This window comes from Typopeltis vanoorti, chromosome 3 (assembly GCF_054136105.1).
Source record: "Typopeltis vanoorti isolate ZY-2024b chromosome 3, IOZ_Tvanoo_1.0, whole genome shotgun sequence".
Lineage (NCBI taxonomy): Eukaryota > Metazoa > Arthropoda > Arachnida > Uropygi > Thelyphonidae > Typopeltis > Typopeltis vanoorti.
Genome location: NC_143551.1, coordinates 152,898,037 through 152,923,652, shown reverse-complemented (window position 1 = coordinate 152,923,652; position 25,616 = coordinate 152,898,037). Strand labels below are relative to the sequence as shown.

The window sequence follows — 25,616 nt, the reverse complement described above, 5'->3', positions numbered from 1 at the left end:
TTTTCATATATATATATATATATATATCATCTTATTATCCCCACGATTCACGCTACGTTATATAATAGGCATATCTTTCTATAGAGACCAAACATAGAACTTTTTCTTTTCAAGCCACTTTGTGCGCAGGACGTGCTTGTATGTTAACAAATCAAGCTACTACTACTATTGTCAAGTGCCATTTTCCCCACTTCTCATCCTTACTGGCATGCATGTACATTTCTCTTCCTATAATCCCATAAAATATAAGGCAATATTTCTCTTAATGTAGAGTGAGAAAAGATGGAACAAACCAACAGTCATATTCCAAAGAACTACTTTCGAATTAGTAACACATTAGAACACCATTTTTCTCTCGGTTCTACTTCGATATCTTATCTCTATATGAGATCTTTTTCGATGGATCCGATTAAAAACTTTCGTGCAGGAAATACTGAAACGCCGTTTTAGAACTTCCTCTTGTTATAAACCGAAAGTATCTCCCCTGTCTACGTGCACGGGAATAAAGTGTAGTTATTCAAATTACAAGTTCACCTTCAAAAGGAAAAGGTGAGGGAAGAGCGCGTTAATTAAAAAGCCTACACATAATTACACGTTCTCAGGACATGCAACTCCATTTCAGTGCAAATTATGGATCCCATTTACCATAACAAAATATTTCTATTTGTGCAAGAGTCTCCATTTCTCTCTCTCTCTCTCTCTCTCTCTCTCTCTCTCTGTCTGTGTGTGTGTGTGTGTGTGTGTGTGTGTGTGTGTGTGTGTGTGTGTGTGTGTGTGTGTGTGTGTGTGTGTGTGTGTGTGTGTGTGTGTGTGTGTGTGTGTGTGTGTGTGTGTGTGTGTGTGTGTCAGTCTATCCCCGCCCCTCAACCAATGGATGGTGGAATAATAACGATACCTTAATTGAGAATTATTATAGAATTAAGCAGTCCCCCATTGTCTTCCTTGTCCAATAGTATCCAATGCCTAGAGAGTTTGTGTGTTCACTGGGCCGGTTTGTCTGTTTTGAGCGACGATTCCGATAGAAACCCTTCCATATGAGACCAGCTAACTCACCTTTGATTGAAAAGCTTTGATAAAAGTTACTCACGTCATAGACGGGATTTCAGCTCAAGCCCTTCCAAACAAAGGAAATTTCAAACCATCTGAGCTAAGAGAATCCTCAGAGTCTATAGAGTATTCACTTTTGAATTAAGCTCAATGGACCTGCCACAACCAAGTAACATGGTTTCTTAGAAACCTGATACTACTTATATAATAGGACAGTTAATCCTATCTGCATTGTCTACCTTTGCCGTAAACTGCGTGCGTTTTTTTCCTGTTTGCCTGTTTTGTGGGATGAAAAATCCAAGTTTCCGGATATTAAAATCCTAGTGCCACCATATGAGACCGGCTAGCTTACCTTTTTGCGTCCTAGACAGGATTCGAACCCGTGTCTTTCCGACCAAAGAGCATCGTCAATACCAGCTTAGCTACGGAGCCTCATTCTCATGCTTATTTAGACAAAAAAAAAAAAAGACTATATTTAAGTAGAAACTTTGGATGTCTAATCTTGTCAACATACTTGCAAGTTATTTTGTTATAACCTTCAAACAGAATAAGTTGGTCTGCGGTCATTAAAGCTTGAGAAATTTAGACTTGTGCTATGTGGTATTTGACAATATTGGCATTTTTATGTTAAGAAAATAAAGGTCACTATAACATAATTTCCTTATTATTCAAGCGTTAAACAAAAGAAGAAATAAAGCAGTTGCAAAATACTATGAATGGGAAAGAAAGAACAAGAAAGAGGAAAATAAGAAACAAATAAAAAGTAATAATAATATGAAGATAAATGCAAGAGTATGAAAGTGAAGATAGAGAGAAAAAAAAGAAGAATGAAATAAACGTGAAAAATGTAGAAATAGAGAACCGAAGAGTAGAAGCAAGCACGAAATCTTTCTGCTTAGCTAAGTAGAAAGAAAGGGTGTTTAAGCCCTACCAGCATATCTGTAATTCCGTCAAAAGCATGCCCCACTCTGTTCTAGAATTAAGTATTTCGCTGCATCAGGCAAGTATTCTAATTACACGACGTTAATTTGTTCGTTGTTGCAATGTTCCGTGCCATTAAGGACTGCGTAAAGCCACTGCTTGCAATCTTTCTTCTGTTGACAGGTGCGCTCAGTCCTTCAAAATGAACTCCACCTCGTTCTTTTCTCTCGCCCTGTCGGCTAGCATCAAAGGTTTTTTTTTTTTTTTTGCCTTCCCCTGTTTTTCTCTTGAGGTCACGTGATCCACCCAAAGCGACCGAACTGGGCGACCAAAAATCGGGCTTCGGCTGTCAGCTCTCTCTCTCTCTCTCTCTCTCTCTCTCTCTCTCTCTCTCTCTCTACTATTTCTAATCAGCTAGCGTCGTCAAGGAGACACGTGCCTGTCCTACATATGCAAGATCTACAAAGGAAGCGCCGAGTTGTACACAGATAGAAGATGCGATGAACTATCAGAGCTCAAGTTTCAGTTGTACGGTTAACGGCCTTTGCAAAACACGTAAAAAAATCACAGAGACGTCAGTGGACGGGTTGAATGTAGTATCGACACATTCTTTATAAGATTACTCTTGGACCATCAACACTATAACAATTTCCACATTTCAACTGAGTAGTGTTAACATTTTAAATGGCGAAGAGAGAAAAATATATCAAAATGTAAGACTGTTCATAACCAGCGCAAACATTTACTATTGTTACCAATTCAGAGTATGCAGTGAATAAGAATTCTTATTAGGATTCTTACAATTCCGTCGTTTCTTCTCACATCCAACGCCAAACTAAATTCTATAAGTTATTATCTTCTATTATCTGTTTCATGAGCCTCCCTATAATGATCAACTCCGAAATGAACATTCATCTTAGTAGCTAATCCAGACAAACTCAGTAACGATGACCTTTGGCTGGTAAAACCTAGATTCGAATCTCATCTAGGATACAAAGAACTTTTACGAGGACTTTTCAACTGAAAATAAAGTAGCCGGGCTCATACAGAAGGGGAAAGGCTTTTTCCTTCCGATGACTCCGGTTTCTCATCCAGCAAATCAAACAAACCGGAAGAACGCACGCAGTTGACAGACGTCATGCATTGGCCTCATAGCCTTAGTTGTTTCGACCGTAATCCAAAAACTCAATTCCATTCTGGATATATTTCCTCTATTCATTAAATGAATTTATAGCTGATAAAATATCGAGTTATTTAGCGTGTTTATATTCTTGGTTTATAACCGGTTCGTTTATTTTGCTTAAAAGACGGTGTTGTGCATGGAATATATCAACTGCTTATTATTTTCCGAATTTTCTGGAAACGTTTATAGTCAGAATCTTATTTCGCATTTAATTTAAATAAAAAAAAATTAAAAAGAAAACACGTGAAGAGTTGGAATGTGGAGTACGGCATGATCTTTCAATGGATGAATTTCCAGAATTTTTGAAAGATGACGTACAACATGATGAATACAAACTAAGTCTTGAATATTTGTAAAGTAGAGTATATTCTCTTAGTGGTTTGTTGTCGTCACCACATAAAAGATTTGAAGAAAATTATAGCTGAATTTTAGGGTGAGGAGAGCGAGAGAGAAAGGATCGCAGACAAAACTTAAATCTTCAGGTTTTGTTGATAACACGAACACCAGAATCTGCAAAAGATAAACATGAACAGCATATGAACTGCATTCTATGCAAGATTTTCATTTTTATTTATTTATTTATTTCGTTAAGATTAGTTAGAATGCAACAGAGGTAATCCTTATGACTGGACAGAACAGAAATCATGAGATTGGTTAATTCAGTAGTAAGCAATAAAAATAATGACCGCCATTATTTATTCTCGATAGTTCTGAAGATCAGCATCACCGAGTTTGTCATTATATTTTTAGATATTTTTTCCACTGATAAGCAAATATTCAGATGGTGAATAATTATCGGTATCCGCTTTCAAGCCAATAAGCCTCCGGTCGAATCATTCATCACACACACACACACACACACACACACACACACACACACACACACACACACACACACACACACACACACGCGCGCGCGCGCGCATCCGTGTGTGTGAAATGGATGATGTGTGTGTGTGGTTGTTTAGCTAGTAGATGATTTTCATCGCCCGGTGTGAGACCGCCTTACCACTTATTGGAGGGAAGTCACTTGTAAAAAAGTTCCATGTTTGGTCTCTAGAATTCCGAACTATGTAAAAAATCAATAAAAATACAAAAATTATAAAAATGAATAAAAAAAATAGAAAAATTCCTTATCCTACCTATGGCATTAATGCACTGTAGGTACATTGGTGCGGTACTGTAGGTGCATTTACAACCATTCATGAGTCGGGATCGCATAAAAAAAAAATTGCTGTTCTGTGGCAGATACTGATTTTTTTTTATAAAACATTGTATAAACTTCAAAAAATTGTTTAGAAATAAATAGCGATCAGATATAGAGTCGAACTAAATAATGGAGACGGATGAACAGAGTTAGTTGGCACAGCATGTGCCACAATATTAGAAGTTGAAAATTTATGTATTTCCCCTCATTTTTTTTACTATTTGATCTTTAAAAGTACTCACTATCTTACTTCTGAAACGTTTCATGCTATTCTATACATGTCCATCCTGCCGAGGTGTCCAAATCACCGGATTTGAATTTCCTCGATTCTTTCTTTCAAATGCTTGACACGAAGATTGTCTTCTTTCTTAATTTGGTCTCTTCTTGTCTTTCAGAGGAAGAGACAAATTAAGAATGCATTACCCAAGAAGACCACTCTTAAGTAATGCACTGAGTGATCTGAATTTGATCATGGAAATTCATTACGTCTACGATGTTGACTGGTCATTTGCCCATGTTTTACTTGATTATCAAAGTAAGAATATAAGTGGAGCGATAAACAGATTACTTTGTTTTCCCATTTAAGCTTACTCATGTAATGCATTTTCAATGCGTTACATGAGTAAGTCTGACTTTTTCAATGCATTACATGAGTAAGTACATGTTACACCTACCAGCTATTGCTGGAGATTTTGCCAGCAATAGCTGGTAAAATATCCCAGCTATTGCTTCCACTCTTACATTCTGCTGCTTTCATACTTCCATTTTGAGTTTTCACTGACCACAGTATTTGAAACTTTGTACCTCCGCTAGACTTTATTGCTTCAGAAATAAGTCGTATCGCTTTTCTGTCATTGAAAATGATTCCTATACGCGTTTTATCGAATACTATTAAAGTAACGAAGACAAAACAAAACTGATAAGATGTAAGATAGAAGAGTCTAGCATTTCTTTCCGAAGTTTTTCAAACAGGATTGAACTGGGTTTAGAATTACGAGCAAAACAACTAAGGGTTATGAGGCCAGTGTGTTTGTCCCTTAACTATGTGTTCTTGTTGCCGGTTTGTCTGTTTTTCAGAATGAAAAAAAAAAAAACAACAACTTGTGTCTATTTGATCAAATAAGATGAAATCTTGTTATTGCAATATGTACAAACTATCCCATTTAGTCGTGTGGATTGGCAGCACCGTTCGAAATCTGAAATATATCATCGTATTATTACTTTATTATTCTTGTTATTATTATTATTAATTTATGTCTATAGCCTAAGCATGAACCTTGTATTCCTTTTTTTTTAAGCATAAATCCATTTTTATAAATTTACAAACCGAGTTGTGCCAGTTATCTCCAGTTTTTTCTAATTGGCCAAATTTTGATATTATTCTGGCGTAACAACGGTATTACAAGCCTTCGCTTTAGATATTTCTAGAGACCAAAGAAAATTATTATTTGCTTGTCAGGTATTCCAACTGACAGTAAGATAAAAGGTATAAATTTATGCTTTTCAAAATATGGATGGAATACAGTTGACGAGAGGATATGTTGAACTAGTTTGATGAACTGTAAATGAAGGGAAAAGTTAGAAGCCACTACATTAATCTAACAATCTCTTGTTTTAGCAAGTATATCCTCTAAACTGTACATTCCCTTTCAGTATTAAAAATGTTAGTCATCATTTCAATGCAGTCACGAGAATAAATTTAAGCTTATTTGTTATGACAAAAGTGGAATTAGATTGATTAAAACCAATAGTGTCAAACTTCTCTATCATGAAGCCATCAAGGGGGAAGCTCCAAAAGCTACCACGAGCCTAAATAAAGCTTTAGTTAGGGGGAAGATTTCTATAAAGACACAATGCACATAACGAAAGTCTGATTCGGTATTGGAGAGGAAAGTATTGAGGTCGAAATTACGATAGAGGCAACTAAAGTCATAAGCGTACTGACACTGTTATGTTTGTTGATTGCCATGTACTCAGGCCAGCTGTTTGGCGAAAGAAAACATCTTAAGTTCCTAGCGTAAAAACCACACTACTATCTCTATACGACTCGGTTCGTTTTTAATACTGAAAGGGAATGTACAGTTTAGAGGATATACTCCTCTAACTCGCTTTCAGTAGAAAAGTTCTTATAAAGGTTCTACACGTTCCCGACAGGATTCAACTCTTTCCAACTAAAAGGCATCGTAGCTACCGATTAACTTATGGAGAAGGATTTAAAAATCGTAGCTTGAACTGAAAAATAGATTAATAATCTGAAAATATTAAAAAATCTGTAATTATAAGATCTGTCGACTTGTGATAAATTAAGTTATCCACAGACTATTTCATAGCTTTCGTTTTGAATTTCAAAAATACAAAGAAGAGTAAATGTGCATGTAGAAAGGAAAGTTCCTTCCTCCAGACATAATTCCTGTCTAATTTCCTTTCAGGAAGTTAGAAAGGATTTAAAATGAAACGCACAGTCAACCATCTCGCTCTAATCGCAAGCGTACAAATTACGCGAAATGTATTTTTGAATAAGTGCAGTTTGAATAATGAAATTTGAATAAGTGCAGTTAATATCTCATGAATATACTCATTTTGAGTGAGGATAGGATATTATGACTGTTGGTTTCATTAATGTATTAAAACTGATATAAGAATAAAAATTCCAAAATATAAAGTGGTTCTGATGTGGGATGTAAGAGATTTCCGATAGACGAATAGAGAAGAATGGATAATTCCTAACTATTTATAATTAATTCAAACTTCATAAAGGTGAAAAGTCAACATTAGACAGTTCGCCTTTATAATGTTTGTGCATGAAAATTCACTTTTATAATGTTTAACATGACCAGATGACAGGGAGCTATTTCATCGGATCATTCCAATTAGTTTCAATGACATTTAACAACAGCGATCACAGATTGGGCATCCAGAACGCATCAAAATTAGACTCCGTCAGCGTCCAACCGCACCAATTACATCCAAACAAGGAACATCTGGCGGCAAAGCAAATCTTCTGCTCAGTTTCATATCAGTCCCAGTGGTGAACATCAAAGATTGAAAACAGCAGCCTCTCCCCCCCCCCCTCTTTCTTCCCACTCCCAGAGAAGCCTGTTTCCCTCGCGATGTGTTTCGGGAGGGTATTCTAAAATATGGCGATAATTACCAGGATTTCGGTGGTAAGGAAGGTAAGAAAGCCGCACGAAAAAACCGGCAGCTTCTTTCGTGTCGAGTGTACGCTGAGAATAATCCACTTCTCCATCTCATCACAGAGATGATTTAGGGATGTCGGATGCTGCAACTTCCTGGCCTTCAGGACATAATTTTCTGCGTGCCTGCTTTCATTACTATTCACTGCTGTCCCTAGAGAATGGACTGTCCGAGGGGAAAGAGAAAAGGGGGGGGGGGAGAATGACGGCTGCAATTACAGGAACGACGCCAACGAATCGCTAATAATAATCAATACGCTCCGAAGCAGGCGCAGCTGAGCCCTCCCATTCTCTGAACCCGTCGCAGGATGGGCACAGACACGAGCGTCGGCCCACTCGTACCGATGGCGTTTTCTGATAATAATACATTAGGCAGGCGGCACGTGCCCTGCCTTGGCGAAGATAGATGTATGTTTTTTTGATATATACGGGTCGGCGGTTGTTCCCACAACTACTTACACTATTACTGTGTTCGGTCTGTGCAATTGGAACAAAAGCGAATCCCGTTACGAATTTATAAAACGAGATGCCGTTCTTTTAACCGTTTTTGTGTAAAAATTTTCGTTGGTTTAAATCCCGGTGTCGTAAACGCGACATTAAAGTAGAACACCGAAGAAGAGAACGTGTGTTTCAAGCTGCTTATCACGTACATCGTCTGCCATGAAACCCTTAATCACGGTTGTCCATCACAGACGTCACGTGACACGAAAGGTCGTGCGTGTTTATGATCGGCGAACTTCTAATATGAGAAGTTCGCCGCTGTACTTCAGTGCGTGAGGGAAGAAAAAACTTCACACAAAAGTAATGAGATCCAGAATCAATAAACTTTCTGAACCAATGCAGAACGAAAAGCAGGATATTCATAATTCTGCTCTCATACTCACAATCGGTTACCTATTTCTGAATAGAAAATAGCCGAACGGGATGGCTAGAACTTGGGGAAAATTCTAGCACCTCTCCATCCAAAAAGGACGTTCAGAAACTGTTCATTGTTGAACCTGAATAACTATCAGAATTTAAAAGAAATAATTTCGGCAAGATATGATAAATTTACACAATCGAACGATATAAACTTATTACAGGAGAGTTCTTTGCATACTCGCTGTCTCGGGGTAATTCTAAAGAGCAACACCAAAGAAAATACTGAAATTTTGTTCTTTAGAATTTTCAGAGGCATAATAATGCCATAAGTCAACTATATAGTTGACTTTTATAGTAGACTCCTGTGTGAACTTGACGCAGTAAGTTTTATTCACTTGAATGTTTACATATTGTGAATGTGGATAGAGCCGCGCTTAATTTTGATTCTAACTCACTGACTATTAGTCAGAGACTCAATATTCTTGCTTTAAATATCCTGTGTATGCATTAGATGCATCAGATAATTATTTCACGAGCTTTTTTTTAACTTCAGATCGTGTTTTTTGTATGTGTTTCATAAATAAAAATGTAAGCACCTATTACATCAATTTTTATATGTGAAACTACTCACCAAAGTCTGTTACCTAGAGTACTTTTGGCTGCTAAGTTACATAATCCGTAAACTTTGTTCCGGAAATAGAAATTTCCGAATAATTCGGACTCCTATTTGGATAACTGTCCGGACAACAGGACAGATCGGTAAACTGAATCAGGAAGCCATCAAAAATCACAAGAAGGAAAGTAAAATGTTTAGAATTATTACAGTATGATATTATATTCCAAAAAATGAACTTGTTAATTATAACATTTTTGCATTTTTGAATTTTTAAGACAGTTTATTCCAGAGATGCATAGTTTTCTTGGAGACAAAACATGCTAAAGCTTAAAGGAAGAAGAAGAGATGGTAAAATATCCCAAGTAATTCATGGTAAACGAGCCTGGCTGCTAGAATCGCAGAACAACTTTGCTATTTCATAAGGAAGATAATAACATATACGTGAAGATTCACTTGGAAACGAACTATTTTTTATACTAAGTTAAGTATTTTCCTCATTTCATAATAAGGGGAAGAGTTCTTCACTCATTCGTTACATTTTCTATCTATTTATATTTGTTAACATTATTTATTGGAAATCTCTTGTAACAATGTAAATATACAACTGATGGTTATTGACCATTCTGAACATATCATACAAGACCGATAGCAAATAATGAAGTAGGACAGCATGTTGCTTGTTATTACCAGGAGGCATAGCGAACTCCAATTTCTATTTTTATATATAATTTACAGCACTTCTGATGTCTGATAGGATACCCTTTTTCCCCCAACAAAGTTCCATTAAAAATGAGGCGAGAGAGAGACAGAGAGAGCTTTCCGGTTTCATACAAAGCCATAATGTCTATCTAATATCGGATACCATCTCTGTAGGGAGAGGGGGAAGATAGACACACATACATACACACACACACACACACACAGAGAGAGAGAGAGAGAGAGAGAGAGAGACGCTTGTCACGTGCGAGATAACGCGAAATGAGCTGCAGGCCAATTCGCTCGCCAGGACCTGACAAGGCAGTCTGTGCTCTGATGCATTTTACATGATGTACCTACCCCCCCCTTCACCCGACCCAACTTCTATCATTAGACAGAGCTTGACTCCATCACGAAGATCAATCTTCTTTTCGGTCCTACTGTCTTCCTAAATTTAATCACCACTCCGATCTCTGAACTCCCCAATTCTCCTTGTCCAGAGATGAGATTGGTTGAATGATGCAAAAGTGGCATCCGAGTCGATGTTGGTCTAACTGTGCTTGTATTTGACTCGCTTTTACGGGTGCTACACATGAAAACACTAATTAAGAATACTTCCGATAGAGGGGAGATCATTGAATAAAACATTGATTTTTAGTTCCTGAATTGACTTTTGTATGTTTAGCATTAGAACTTGGGATAAAAGTTTTCGTGTTTCGGTGCACACGCACAAAAAAAGGAAACGCTTTCATATATTAAATTTATGTATTTTGTTAATTACTTCATAGCCCTCAGACATCTTGCTCACAATCCATAGTATTCGTCTTTAACGAATTATTGGGAATCTAATAGCAATTAAAAGTTGTAGCATTTAGCAATAACCTGAGTTCACCATGGTAACTGACATTGTTGCACAAGATTTAAAATAATTTGATACAAACTCTTGATTTCAGGTAATTTTGAACTATTTTGAGATCTAATTTATCGTTTCAGTTTTTTAACTATCAATGATTTAATTAAAATATGACTTTGTTGCTTCATTCAGAACATCTAAAGAATGATATGTCCGAGGGTTGTCTGATTAATAAAACTCTTTATTAGGGCTTTTGTTTACCACAGAGAAGAAATAATCAACAACAAATAGTGCGATATACGTTTAACTATAAGATATTTTATAGTGATCAGCAATAGATGGCTACGGAATATCTGATCTCACTACCGAGTCACGGAATAATATTGGATATTGAAGACCAAAAGAATATTTCATTGCAAATATCCTTTGAATAGATAAGTCAGTTCTTTTCACTTGTCAACATGGAGAAAAGGATTTCAGAATATCCCAATCAAAATATGAAGTAACTATAAATATGTCATCCAAGATTTCAGCTAAGGATATTAGAAAGGGTATCTGACAAACCTGCTGTTACTTCATATGGTCAGTAGTTTCAAATTAAAGACGGCACAGTTTCAGTCATTGGGGTTTATGTTTTAGCTCTTTAGCCATTCAAGAAGCATCAAGAACTGTTCAAGCAACAAAGGTAATTCATCCTTTAGAGGCATTTTTTGTATTCATAGAAATCAATAAGTGCCATAATATCAGGAGATTTTGATCTCCACTTGGGAAGATTCAGTTAATAATGCATTCTTCTCAGTAGATATTTAACCGATTCCAACTTCCTTGTGCAAATCGAAAACTGATACCGCAAGCGATCAATGAGCAGTTGATTAATCAGAAAATTTGCTGCTAAATTGTGCTAAACTAACTTTTGGCAAAATGCATGGACACTTCGATTTTGATTTGTTTCTCAAATTTGATAAGTGAGGTATAGATGAGTCCCCAGAGTTTGTGCGACTGCTCTATTTTGTGGTTCGCGTAATACACCCTCTATATGGATACAAGTGAAGAGTTAAGTGAAAGGGTAATATTCTAAGGAATCATGTTTTGTGACACTTTACAAGCATTTCACGCCAAGGTCGCTGGATGTTCTTCACGTGTCACCGAAGTTCTTAACTACTGCTCTCCCACTTATGCAGGTATCACACGATCCATCCACACACACACACACACACACACACACACACACACACACACACACACACACACACACACACACACACACACACACAACACTTCTGCCATGCCTTGTAAAACCAGACTGCAATGCTTCTAGCACACTAAATGTGTTAATATTCTTTTAACAATGAGGATGTGCTTTTCGTGATATTAAATGAATCATCACTTCGCACCACTTCATTTCACTCTTATTAATCTTATGAAAATACGACAGTCATATTTGTAATTCTTCAGGCATCCTAGTTAAAAACGCAAACATTCTAGCATATTATATAAATTTAGTAGGTGTGGCACAGACTACAAACGTAACAGTGTGAAAAAACAAACAAACAAACATTGAATCTCAAAGTTTGTTTAGACAATTGCAACAGTGAAACGCAATAGTGAGATGCCACTGATGCAATGTTATTATAAAATGGAAAACAATCATGTGAAATTATATATATTTCTCGTGTCCTAGATGGAAGAAATTTATCCCAAGGAAGAAAATTCTAAAACGCGCAATACAGAGACGTAATGTATTCCCTGAGCAGCTTTACGTTGCTTTGCATAATCTAAACAGCCGGCTAATCAACCTAATGAAGTAAAAATACCGCTTACTAAGTAACATATTTTAGTATATTGGAAACGTATCTTTCCATTCTTATGGGATTATCATTTCTGATGAGACGTTTTGATCCACAACGTCATATCTTTTTTGAAATCGCCTTTCATTGCAGTTTTAATCTGTTAGCGACAATCATTTCATTCTTAGGATAAAGAGTGCAGAAAACTCTGAGGGCTGACCATATTTAATGAAATATAAATACAATGGACTTCCATAACAACTGTGATCTGGAATGGTTTAAATTCATAATCTCAAAGAATGCTCATGCGTTATTTCGATGAAAGTGATCATCTCTCTCTCTCTCTCTCGAAAACCCAAGGAGCAAGACACTCTATGCATTGTTTCCTGACATCACAACGATAGTTCATCAAGATTAGTTTTTGAGAAGCATCTGTAGCTCAGTCGGTATCGACGATGCCCTCTATTTGATTATTTCGAATGATTTTTTTCTTCTGTCGCAGAGTTATCTTTCTCATCTCACAAAACAGGAAAATCTGCCCGAAGAAGACACGCAATATACAGAAAAAAATACGCTTGGTTCATAACCTTAGTTGCTTTTCAGTAAATCCAAACAACAAAGAAACAAACAATTAGTGAATGTCTTCTGAGAACAAAGTCCATATACCGTTTTTTTATCTAAACCGCAATCTAAACTTCACAATGCGAGTTAGTAATCTTAACAAGAATAAAACATGTACGTGCACACTAGAAAAACCTGCCAAACTCACACCACTTGAATTGATTAAGTACTTCTTACTTGATCCCATTGTTGGAAGGATCTTCGTGAGTTCCTAATGAAGATTAAACGAGGTGTGTAAAGATAAAATGAAAAAGAATATGAGTCATGAAAAATTACGATTAGTTTTTCGGGCATGATGAGAATCTCTAAAAGGTGGCCAACAAAACAAACACTTGCGGCAGATTGCCCTGTGTCGGTTTGAAGAAGGACACACACACACACACACACACACACACACACACACACACACACACACACACACACACACACACACACACACACACACACACACACACACACACACACACACACACACACACACACACACACACACACACATTGCCAATTATAACAAACAAAACGTGTTTCTATCGCAATTTAAGAGTACCAAATCCTCGAATGCCAACAACAAAAGACTTTCCTAAAAGTGACACATTAGAAAGAAGCAACAAGATAAAAAGGGGCTAAACTAAAATCAGGAAAAGAAGTTGAGGAAGGAGACAAAAGGAAAGTGAAAAAGGTGACCCAGGAAGGAGACAAAAAAACTTTCCATCCTAAGGAAGAATAGTACAAAGCAAATTAAGAACAAAGGCAATCAAAATATAAAATCAAAAGTATCAAAGAATCATGAGACCTAAAATTTCTCCTCGTTTACTGGATAAGTTTTAAACTCTCTCCTAATAAGGAAAGAAAAAAATATGAAAATGAAAGGAGAAAATGCATCTAAAGTGAAAGAAATGATAGTTGAAAAAACAAAAACCAAATCTGATATGAAAGAAAAATAAAAGGAATAAAAAAATGATATCATCAGCGCAACACAAAAAAGTGACAGGGTTTCTAACATGAATGTTGTGTATGGCTACTTCAGCCATCCCCTTAATGATGCTACTTCACTTTATTCTCACACACACACTGAAGAGTGAGGTTGACATTCATATTTTTCTTCACCTGCCACTAACTTCAAGAGCCGCCAATCTGTCACAAGGCACAGTGACATCACTCCAACAAGGATACTTAGAAAACATAACAGCTGCTTGACCCCTACAGCTTCAGCACTTAATATAAGACTACATAAAGAGCAAAAAGAAGAGACGGCAGACTTTAAAAATGTATACTTACACTTTTCGAGTACTTCTCATTATTTATTTCTTTTTATTTTCTAACTCTGTGAATTTTTCGCTTGATGCATCAAACGAAAAAAAAAAAAACACTGCACGGTCATTTCAGGTATAAAATTTAACCAAAAGAATTTGTTTTACAATTGTATTAAATCATTTTGTTTTCTTATTCTGAATGATGACTTTCTTTATCCATTTATCAGAGTTTTTCAGTCAAAGGTGAGTTAGCCGGTCTCTCATACGGAAGTGGAGGATTTTCCTCCAGGAAACAGGGTTTTTCGTCCCTCAAAACAGACAAACCAGCCTTATGAACACGCATATCTACAAACAAATTACTATTAGACATGGAAGGCAACTAGAAACCACCTTGTTCTGCATTTTATGTAACAGTTAAAAATTCATTGGTTGGTTATTATTCGTACGTGATTCAACAAGGAAATACGATACACCACGGTTTTTTCTTTTTTTTTTTAAATAAAACAAACAGAAAAAAGAGTAGAGCGATTGATTCTTGGAAATATTGTATTAACTTGTACTTCAAATAGACATTCCAGTTAGGAAATGTTTCCAAGCATAACTAAGTACTAGTTAACGACTTAGTAACTAGCGACAGGATTACAGGTAATAAATATTAAAAGAAACATCTGTTAATGTTTGTTGTCAGTCGATAAATCAATCTCCAGAGCGAAAAATATGCTAAGAATGTGATATATGCTAGAATGTAGACCTTAATACAGTTCACCCTTCTTCTCAAACAACTTTGAACTAGTTTACGCATGACGATTATTTCTACGTAACTAATCTCAGAGCTTCGAAACGCTGTCTTTCTTCATTAATCCCATTGCCCTTTGCTTGTTACACAGAGAACAACGAGCCATTTTCTATAAACAAGAAACATAAAGTACTGTATAAAGTTAAACTGCTAGGAAAGCAGCTGTGTGTGAAATGAACAAAACGAAATAAAACTAAACGAACTTTAAAATGAAAGAATCGAACTTAAGTCAAAGCGAAAGAATCGATTTTTTTGCTTCCATTCTTGAAATGTAACACTTTGGATTGTGATAATATTTTAGTAAAATCAAAGCTGGAAGCTTTTTTTTTTCCAGTATGGTATTCATGCAAAAAGTTACGTGCATAGTTTGGAGCTGTTCCAATTGTGAATACAAGAATAAATATTTACACAAACCATTATTCAAACAGTAAATTAAAAACTCACACTGCACAAGTCCAAGGCTCGTGTAAAGTTAGTACATTATATGATTAATCAGGAATGATGTTAAACAAACACAGCGTTAGCATTAAATGACTGAATTTACACGTTCTTTATTCCGTGTGTTGACTTTATGTTAGAGGTTTAATGGAATATGCCTTATAATAGGACGTTCTTTATTATTTCCACCGTTACGGTTTTCTTTCTAATTTTGGAGTTTAATTTTAAGCAGAACATTTCTTAGAGATTCGATCTATTTATCATGATTTTAGATCAAGTTTGTATTCAATAACAAACATTGAAGGATAACAGGTTTTTGCAGGTAAAATTGCAGAACTTTACAGTAGATACTACTCGAAATACAGCAAAATACTTTAAATGTTAATAATTTAATATTTTAAACAATTTGATAACAATTATGTAGCTAAATAAATGAAGATAAATGAAGGAAACCAAATATTTAAGATTTGTAGTACTAGAATGAAGTGTAGATCGAAATGAAAAGTGGAGGCCATCTAGTTGAGAGGGTGGATACTACAACTACTACTAGGTAGGTAGCCTTTGATTAATGGGACATCGAATGAGAAAAACAACCTTGGTAGGGAGTTCAGCTTATGAACAAACAGCTATTCGAGGCATGAATACAATGTCTAGTTGGAAAAGACTAGAATAAAAATGTTCATCATTTATAACTCCTGTTTATTTTCACTGTACAAGATAGAAAAGCCCGCGGTTGGGCGAATGAGGACCAGAAAACCGTTAAAAAATAGGTTGTCAGAATGTGAAGTTGTGATAGTGAACTCAGTGAAATACAACAAAACATCCTAAGGTAAAATAAGTAGCGTTCGCTCATTAAATTTTAATTGTTTGGATAAACAGTGTGGATCTTGGAATTGCAGATGGAGTAAAAGTTGTGTGGAGTAGTATTTACATTTTTTGTTTACCGAATTTTAAAAATTTGTAATTATTTTTCGTTAAACTACGTAGAGTTTAATTTTATGTAAACTTTATAAATTTAACGCTATAAAATTCGGAAAATTTCTGATTTTTTTCTTTTTTTCTTTCTTTTTTTTTTTTTTTTTTGAGGCGGAGGGAAATGGATAGTGTCCAACTGATATAACTTAGCTCATAATTAAACTAATAACTGACAGCTGTTGATATAACTAAGCTTAACTGATCAACTCAACAATTCTCGTAGAATAAAGCGTTCCCGAATTTTCAAAAAGCATGTAAAAAATGGGGGTTTTCAGAAATACCAGGATACAAGTATCCATGACCCCAATGCTAGTTTTCTGTCTATAAAAGCATAAAGAGGTATACAGTTACCACGACCTACTGGATAGAATGAAGGTCCTGGTAAGAAATGTAGGGACTCTATACTAACTTCTCTATCTTGCATCATCTTTGAGAATAGAGGATAGGAAGTGCGTTCGTCTTTCATCAATGATACAAATGGTCATTTTCAGAGTCCTTCGTTTGGCAGATTGACCCTCTTCCCTGCGGGGAGGAAATACCTCCCTTGAACTTTGTAGTGAGTGATGCCAAATATTAGTTACTTATTAGGTCATGAAGGAAAAAAGATGAGCTTGCTAAAACAGCTTTTTATGTATTCTTCGAGAATTTCTAATAGCGATTGAAAAAGAGGAAGAATGCTTTTAAAAAAAGTATTAGAATATTCCTTCAAATCAGTGGGTTCTCGAAGAAGAAAGTAGCATCGTCATATAGGTAAGAATACTTGAAAGAAAAATCTGATAGAAAGTTTTGATCCTTAGATTTGAAAATTGTAAATCGTGAAAAATAGTTAATTTGATTGATTTGAGTTTATTTTTATAATACGTTAAAGGGAAAAGACACTCACAAGGAACCCGAACTAAGTTCTAAAATAATTTAACTTCAATTCGTACACTTAATTTAGAATTTTTCTTCATTTAAAAAAAATCGATTTTACCAAATTTCAAAAAAGGAAGGAAAATGTTGAGATCATTCTCTGATTTTTTTCTGGATTTTAAAAGCAAGAATAAAGATGTAAGATGTTGCAAGGATTTTAAGTTTAAAGATGTTTTAGTAAATGAAGGCGAATAAAATTCTCTAAATATCAACTTGTTCGAAAACTATTCAAAATATCCTGGATAGTTTTGTAGCGATACTGCTAACAGTATCGATATGACAATCATGCAGAATACTTGACAATATCTCATGAAACCTGTCTGAAAAGAAGATGTCCAGTTAACTCCTCCGTTCGTAAGTTGATCTACAAGCATTTTCTTCCTTAAACGTATTGTGAAATCGATGTTAGAGAGAGAGCAATCAGACTATCCAAAGAATAGTTATCCTATGTCGTCGAGGGATGCGGTTCGTCAGAAACGACTTGCTTCCTTGTTTCTATACCATGACAATGCACATGCCATGCAACTCTAGATGTACAGAAATTCTTAGCCATCAGAAGAACCATACTTTGAAGAAGAATAATGTTTCTTAAATTCACTAAAAATCTGTTCTAGAAATTCTTGATTAACTATCGTATAAAACATGAAACTGTTATGGAGAAAATATCATACACCGTGTCATCTGCACTGCGCAATCGGCAGGAAGATCATCACGTTTGCTCTTCGCTTAATAAGACTTCGGTTATAATTCGTGTGAGGTGAGAGAAACTTATATAACAGCTTTTTTGGTTGAAGATAATTTAGACAGTTATCATGCAAAGATGACAGGCTTTTTATTCCCGGAAACTAGGGGATTTTTTTCACCACTCAAACAACTAAAGAGGACCAGAGAACATGCGCAATTAGTAGACATAAATACATTAGCCTCATGGCTTAACTCGCTTTCATTGTAATCCGAACCAAGAAACAGGCAATCTACGAGTATCTCAAAAAGTAGACTTTTCAAACCTTTTCAAATCTTTTGAACGCTATGAAGATTAGTTCCTCTCAAGACGGCGATTTTTTTTTTTGTTGGGGGAGGGGGACGTCAGCCTTCTTAAAAAGAAAGCAAAAATTTTTCATGAAATAGATTTCTGAGATGAAATTTTTATTATAGAATTGCAAATGTTTGTGTAACTAGCTTGATACAAAGCAATGTTCTCACACAATTTTATAGAAAGTGTAATTGTAAAAGTGTAATTCACCAGACACGAATTGATTTTTTTTTTCACTATATGAATAACAAATGATCAATCCATAAGTCAGAAATCATAAATTAATTTAATCGGCTTGCCATACCATTCCAGTTGAAAATAAAGAAAAAAACTACGTTCAAGTAAAAATAAGAAATAATTAGAAACAAAAATTATGAATATTTACAAAAATTTTGGAAACAAAACTACACAACTGTAATAATTTCTTTAATAATAACAACATGCAATCAATTTGATTTATATAATTGAGTTAAATTAAAGTTAAATCATTTTCCATAATTAAGAATAGTATTGTTTCCAGGCATACGAATGCAATTAAATGACTAGTTTGAGCTAGTAAGTTAAACAAGGACACTATTATGATCCAATAAAATATACATGTCATTATTTTTTTTTTTAAGTTTTCGTCATCTATACTCAAGAGTTTGATATCGTTTAACCGAGAAGCGCATTGCTGTTTACAAAATATCAGATAGTATTAAACATATCTCGATATGTAAATAAAATATGCCAGGTACTGGATTCACCATTCGAATTCTGCAAGACAAGTCCATTGAATACAGCAATCTATTAAAAAGTGGAAGACCAAAATACTATTTCATTCTGGAACCGGAGTTTCAACCTGTCAAATCTACGCCTTGATGATTCTTATAACAAAAATAAATCAATAGTGATTGATATAGGAGTCATTCTCACGATTCGTATTCTAAACTATTTACTCTCTACAAGTCCCAGATATTTTCTCCCGTATAATCAGAATCTTCGATCTGGTATTGAAAATATATATCTGTTTGTACATCACAGAATTAGTAGAAAACACACACACTCCCTCGTTTCTTTTCCTGTCCCAATATCGGAGGTTATTACCTCTGATAGTTACCTCTGATATTGGGAAATAACTGACCTCTCTGTGGTCGCGCCAAGTGATGTCTAAACCGGTCCGATCAGAGTGGAAAACACGTTAGTGGGAATGAAGTAGAGTATAACTCTTTTTAGTGTGTTAAATCCTCCCACTGTCTGCTAGCAATACTTAAACGTGTGGATGTGTTTGATTAGAAATACCTACTTAGAAAACACTTTAATATTTTTATCTTGCTATGATTAATTTATTCACTTTCATTACATATATACTGTTGGAGTTTGTTCCCAAATTATTGATTAATTTGAATAGATAAACAATCTCAAGAATATGTGGGTTGATTCGTTGCTCAGTAGACGGAGCAGTTTAGGAATAAACATTGGTGCCTTTTTTTTTCAAAATATCGACACAAAAAGGCCTTGCATGACATGGTTATGATACTGTTTCAAAATATGTTACTGTTAGAAAGGTTAAATGCAGACCTCTAACCTAATACATCTGGTGTTCTAGTGATTACAATTTCCAGAGAGCCTTGAGAAACACTTGCTACCGGGAAATAAAGCACTTATCCAGATTTTTTTTTTTTTTTTTTGTATTTTCCAGGCACTCCTCGTAATGTTTTTATTAATTTGTGTTCGTGTGTGGTTTTTCACTCTCACGAAATGTCAAACAACAGTAAGTTTTCATATCGCGCTGAATCTCAGATTTCCCACTTACAGAGGAGTGTTTCTAGCAAGCAGCGTGGGACATTTTGTGTGACGTATCACGCGTCTATTTATGGAGATAATTAAAATAATTTCATTTGGATTTCTGAAATTCTGTTTAGCATAGGATAGAAACAATGGAATATAGAAATTTACATAATGAGAAATCAATTACCTCTATAGATGATAAGAATTACACAGTAACTCTGAAGAAGTATTCCTCATTGATGCATCTTCCGATGACTAACTTGAACTTATTAACAGTTGGTCATCATTTTATTCCATCTCCCTCATACCGGTTGGAAACATTCGCGCTGAGAGTATTCGCCATTCTAAAAATACAAAAAATATACGGGCAAATTATAAATATATATAAAATGATACTGAATATGCCAGTTCTAGCATGTCATTAACTAATTCTGTAATAGTCATTGATCATTTAATCAGTCGGTCTTTATGGGTAATATTCCGAGATAAGGTATTGTACAAGTATTGATAATCGACAATATTTTTGAAATGGACCTCCCACGATGGGTTTACAGACTCCATGGATACTAATATGTAATAATAATAATAATAATAATAATAATAATAATAATAATAATGAACTGAGACTATCATTAAGAAAAAAGAATGCAAAGATAGCATTTTTCTACAGTAATGTCGTTCATTACCATAGTAATGGTACTCAATAAGCAGTTTTTGGCTTATTTTATATTATTTTATGTATTTAAAATTAAAATTAAAAATTAAAATTAAAAATTAAAATTTAAAATTTAATGCGTATAGACAGATAAAGAAAACGAATCTTAGAAATCTTAGAATTCTATGTTGTTTGCGAAACACTTAAAGATGAAAAAATAAACGGCAGAGCACACAGGTATTTCATGTGTCAAAAAAAGGGGGTGGGGAAGAAATATGTAGATGAAGTTATTTTTTTAAGAGAAGTCAAGATACTGATTACTTTTTTTTCACATGACAAACTGGTACTCTTCTACTTGTTTCTTTGAATAAAATTTGGTGTTTTCATGGGCTTTTTTAAAGCCCTGTCCAAAAAGTTTGTTCCGAAAGTTTGCCTTTGTACTAAGTCCACACTGAAATCAGCTCGCTTTTAATGAAAGACTGAAGAAATATTTTATGGCATTTCCACGCATGAAACGCGAGGAAGATATAGTTACACGTTAATACACTCGTGATTTAAAGTTAGATAAAGCAGAACCCTTGTCTAGACAAACGAATCTTTTTTTTTTTCACTAACTTAGGCCTTCAATAAGCAAAAGTAAAAGCAAAACCATAATCATCCTCATTTCCTGAATTGTATCATCGAAGTGTATACAGGATAGGTTAGGTTACATGTACTGACACATTCCTGAATGTCAATTGATGATGTCAATTGTCTTCGTTTTTAATATATTTAGTCCCTTGCCTTAGCATTTGCTCCATTTAAATGACTTTTCCAAGAAAAAGTTTTTCCATTGGCACCTTACATATTCCTTTCCTGATTTACAAAACTTAAATACAGATCTCTGTTATATTCCCGTAATTTATTCCCTATTATTTAACTTCACTTCTCCTCCTCCTCCTCCAACTTTCACTTCCCTAATTTTTTTTTACATCTTCTCAAGAAGGCTTGCATGAATATTACTTGGACCACTCAGTAAGGAAATTTCTCTACCATTCCCGTATTCATATTTATTTTATTTTCTACATAAAAGTACCACAACAATTCTAATCCAATCATTCAAAATTCTGCTATCTGATATATGCAGTGTTAGCTACTGGACATACCTCTATACCTCCATATCTGAGCATTTCCAGTCGGATCTCATCTACTCTACCTCCTTTAGACATTTCTGGTTTTAGATGGCTTTTTCTGCTTAGCTTCTTGATATATGCTCCTGATTATATTCCGGAGCATTTGTAGATCAGTTGGTTTCGAAGTAACCCTTTGGTTGGAAGGACCTGGGTTCTAATCACGTCTTTGGGCACTAGGAGCGCTTATCAGAGCTTTTCAATTAAGTTGAGTCAACCCGTCTCATACGGAGGTGGAGAGGTTTTCTCCCAGATCCTCGGTTTTTTGTCAATATACATATCTAAAAGCATAAAATACTTGCCCTTAAGGAGATGTAAAAGAGGAGTGGCAAGCTGGCTGCATTAATTGTCTAAACCCGTCTCGGGAAGACAAGAATTGGGGAATGGGATTATATATTCCTCTTGACTATTTTCGGCCGCTGTTTTGTCAGTACTTATTTTAATAATTTTTCAAAGTAGTTATTCCAGACATCCAGAATAAACCTTATCTCCAGTTTTAGTATTAATCATCATTTCTGGTTCCTCAAACACTCTTTTCTCCCATTTAACGTTTTTTAGAAACCACTGGGTCATTTTTCTTTTTTCATGATATTTTTCCCAAAAATTTCTCATGAATTATGTTTGACCACTTTATGCATATCTTACCCTTCTTACTGATATTAAATGCAAAAATAAATTCAAAAATAATCTGGTTAAATAATTTTACTTTTTTAAAAAAAAAATAAAGTAACCGTGTATAGACAGAATACTTTTTAAGGAAATCAATGCTTGTATTATCGACTGTTTTGGGACAAAAAAAAAAAAGAACAAAGTTTTGATTGAAAAACTGTTTTATGTAGTAATGTCTCATCTTCTGACACTTGCGGACATTTTCCTAGCCTTTCGTTCATGTTCAAGTATGAAATTTATCCATTAAAATCAGCATTAAGTTCCAGATGCTTTAAATAGGTGAACCACTGTAAAAAAATCAATCAACGAAGCACGGATCCTGTCAACTCATGTGGAAACAAAATATTTATTGCATTATTTCACAGCAGATTTACCAAACTGCTACAGAGAAACTAAATGCTCACTTCATCCACTGAAATGCGATATTTCATATCCATTAATCGCAAACTGGGGGATGGTAACGGGTGTATTTGACGACTGCAGGATGATCGCTGGACCATAAACTTCTGTCAGAATGAAGCATGAAAAGCACAGCTTGAGAAGCCATAAATATTCAAAACATTAGTCCCTCTTACGTTACTTTGCTCCTATTTTAAGAAATCGTATGCTGCTTGATTGCCTTTTCGTTTTTGTGGAATATCGGTAGTCATGCTCTTTAGCTATAGATCTGTTTCTGGATACATTCACGTGTTTTTTCTTTCATCAGAATTCTCATCGGTCATGCTGACTTTTCAAATCATACCCGAATGTTTTAATCCCCACAACTTCTTTCCGATAAGAAAAGGGAAATTTTCGATTGCACATCCCTGTCGTAACGCCTTTATTAACTTTCTTTTAATACAGTCTATGGGAGGCTTCAATATTCGTCGTTAAGAAGTATACAACTTTGATACGACAAAAGACACCAACTGGTACTGTATTCATCTTTATCTGTCATATACACATAAAGTGTCATGGAAAGGAGGGGGGTTTTTGACGGGTTCTAAGAAAGAGATTGCGCAATAGGACAAGATGCTACCGTGCCAGGACATTCCAAGCTTTCATTTACAAGTAAACACTAACTTCCTGTGTTGCACTGCTTACTGTTTCAGCATAACAGGTTGACAACAACATAACGTTCATAGGCTCAAGGTTTATTTCCTTTAAGTGACTTATCTGTTTTCAGTAGGATTGAATACTATAGTTCATCACTCTTCGTCATTGTCAAGTGTTAAATGTATATGTACATACGATACACAGAGTTCTCCTCCCTGTCTCTGTCATTTTTTTTCTTTTTTCCTGCTTTTATGTATTACAACTAAACAACAAAATATTATGAAATAGATCTACTCGAACTTTGAACAAATTTAAATACATCTTAATTTAACATTTTAATATGTTTTTTAATGTGACTGTTATGGCAAGTAATTTGGGTTTTTCGAAACCAGTTTGAGTAATGATATGATGGCTAATATATATTACTGCATAGTTTGCAATATCTTTTAATGCATTAATTTGTTTGTTTTATCAGGAGGAAAACTTTGCTACACGAGCATGAGAATGGCTAATACCTTAAGGTGAAACCTGTCACAGTTAAGTCGCATTCTTTAGGATTCGAATCCTAGTTCTTGCAACCTAAATTCAGCATTGTTATTCACTGCGCTATGGAAGTGTACAGTAAGTTATACTGCTATATAAATATCAGCATTTCAGTTATGTAATTTACTGTTTCTATGACTTGTTTCCAAGCTTTTTTAAGTGCATAGGTACTGTTATTTTGATAACTAAATTTGGACGCTTCAAAATAGAAACTTTCAGGTTCAGATGTTTCATAATATAGATGACAATGTTTGTCACAATTAAAACAATCATCACTAGCAAAGATCTGCAGAAGCATAAAAGATATCGGTTTTTTTGTTTGTTTGTTTTTTTTACAGAAATTCTATACAAAAGACAAAATCGTGAAACCCTCACACATTAATGCTTTGGCTTGCCTAGAAAGAGAAAAGGACTTATGTACGACTTGTTAGAAATCAGATACGTATCGCATATCAAGAATCATTTTTTCTTTCTATACTATGTATCAGGTGAAGCATAAGCGAAGGACAGTGAAAACAGGTACTAAATGAACTTATTTCTAGCCAAGGGTGTTACCGTTCGACGAGTATATCCTGTGTGACAGCTATTTGAAACTTTCTTGATAATATTGCGAAAGTTACCGCGAGGTGTGCCTGGAAAACACCTACTTCCGATTTTTGATGGTTGTTCCACCTACACGGCTCATCAACAATGTTTTTACATTAGTAGTGACTCTTGGTGGGGGGTGGGAGATCTGTTAGAGTGAATACTTATAGTTTTAGCAAGGTCATGTTTTATTTTTAACACTGAGCTTATAGTAAAATCCTCCGACCACATAAGTTGGCCATCAGCACGCTGAGAGTCAGTGGACTAAAAACAACCTATTAATTGAAGAGTTAGTATAATTATCTCGTGTGAGATGTGCATAATGTACATGCAGTGTACATACTCTATTAATGAGAACCTTCCATTACACCCTACTGCATTGGCTCCTTTTTCACATCATGTGTTTATTCTATCTTAAGCATCTTCTTAAACCCATCCGCCCCCTGATTTGGGGGCGGATGAATGAATGTAGCCTGCGCGTCACTCCTCTGCTGCACTCCCTACAGATATATAAGTACTCGTCCTTATATCTGTAGATCAGCATATTCGCAGGGCAGGTTTGTCATGTGTTAAGGAACGAAAAACCCGAATTTCAGGGTGAAAGCCCTTCACCTCCGTATGGTATCTGCTAACTCACTTTTGATTGAAAGCCCTCATAAAGGTTATTTGTCATAGACGGGTGTCGAACTCGAGGCTTTCGAAAGGTCTAGTCTATTCCAATTGCGCTACTTAAACTCCCATCTTAGGTAGTTAGTTAAATCTTCTTCTTCTTCCCTTCCCGTATTAGGCGGCCTGTT

At 35.2% G+C, this 25,616-nt stretch overlaps 1 long non-coding RNA gene across 1 annotated transcript in view; it reads right to left on the bottom strand.

Moving 5' to 3' along the window:
• The window catches only part of LOC150108664 (uncharacterized), a 245,673-nt gene that overhangs the window by 26,200 nt on the left and 193,857 nt on the right, over positions 1-25,616 (bottom strand). Inside the window, exon 2 of the long non-coding RNA XR_016550676.1 lies at positions 20,351-20,507. This is a non-coding gene — a long non-coding RNA (uncharacterized LOC150108664). The remainder of the gene's footprint in view (positions 1-20,350; positions 20,508-25,616) is intronic.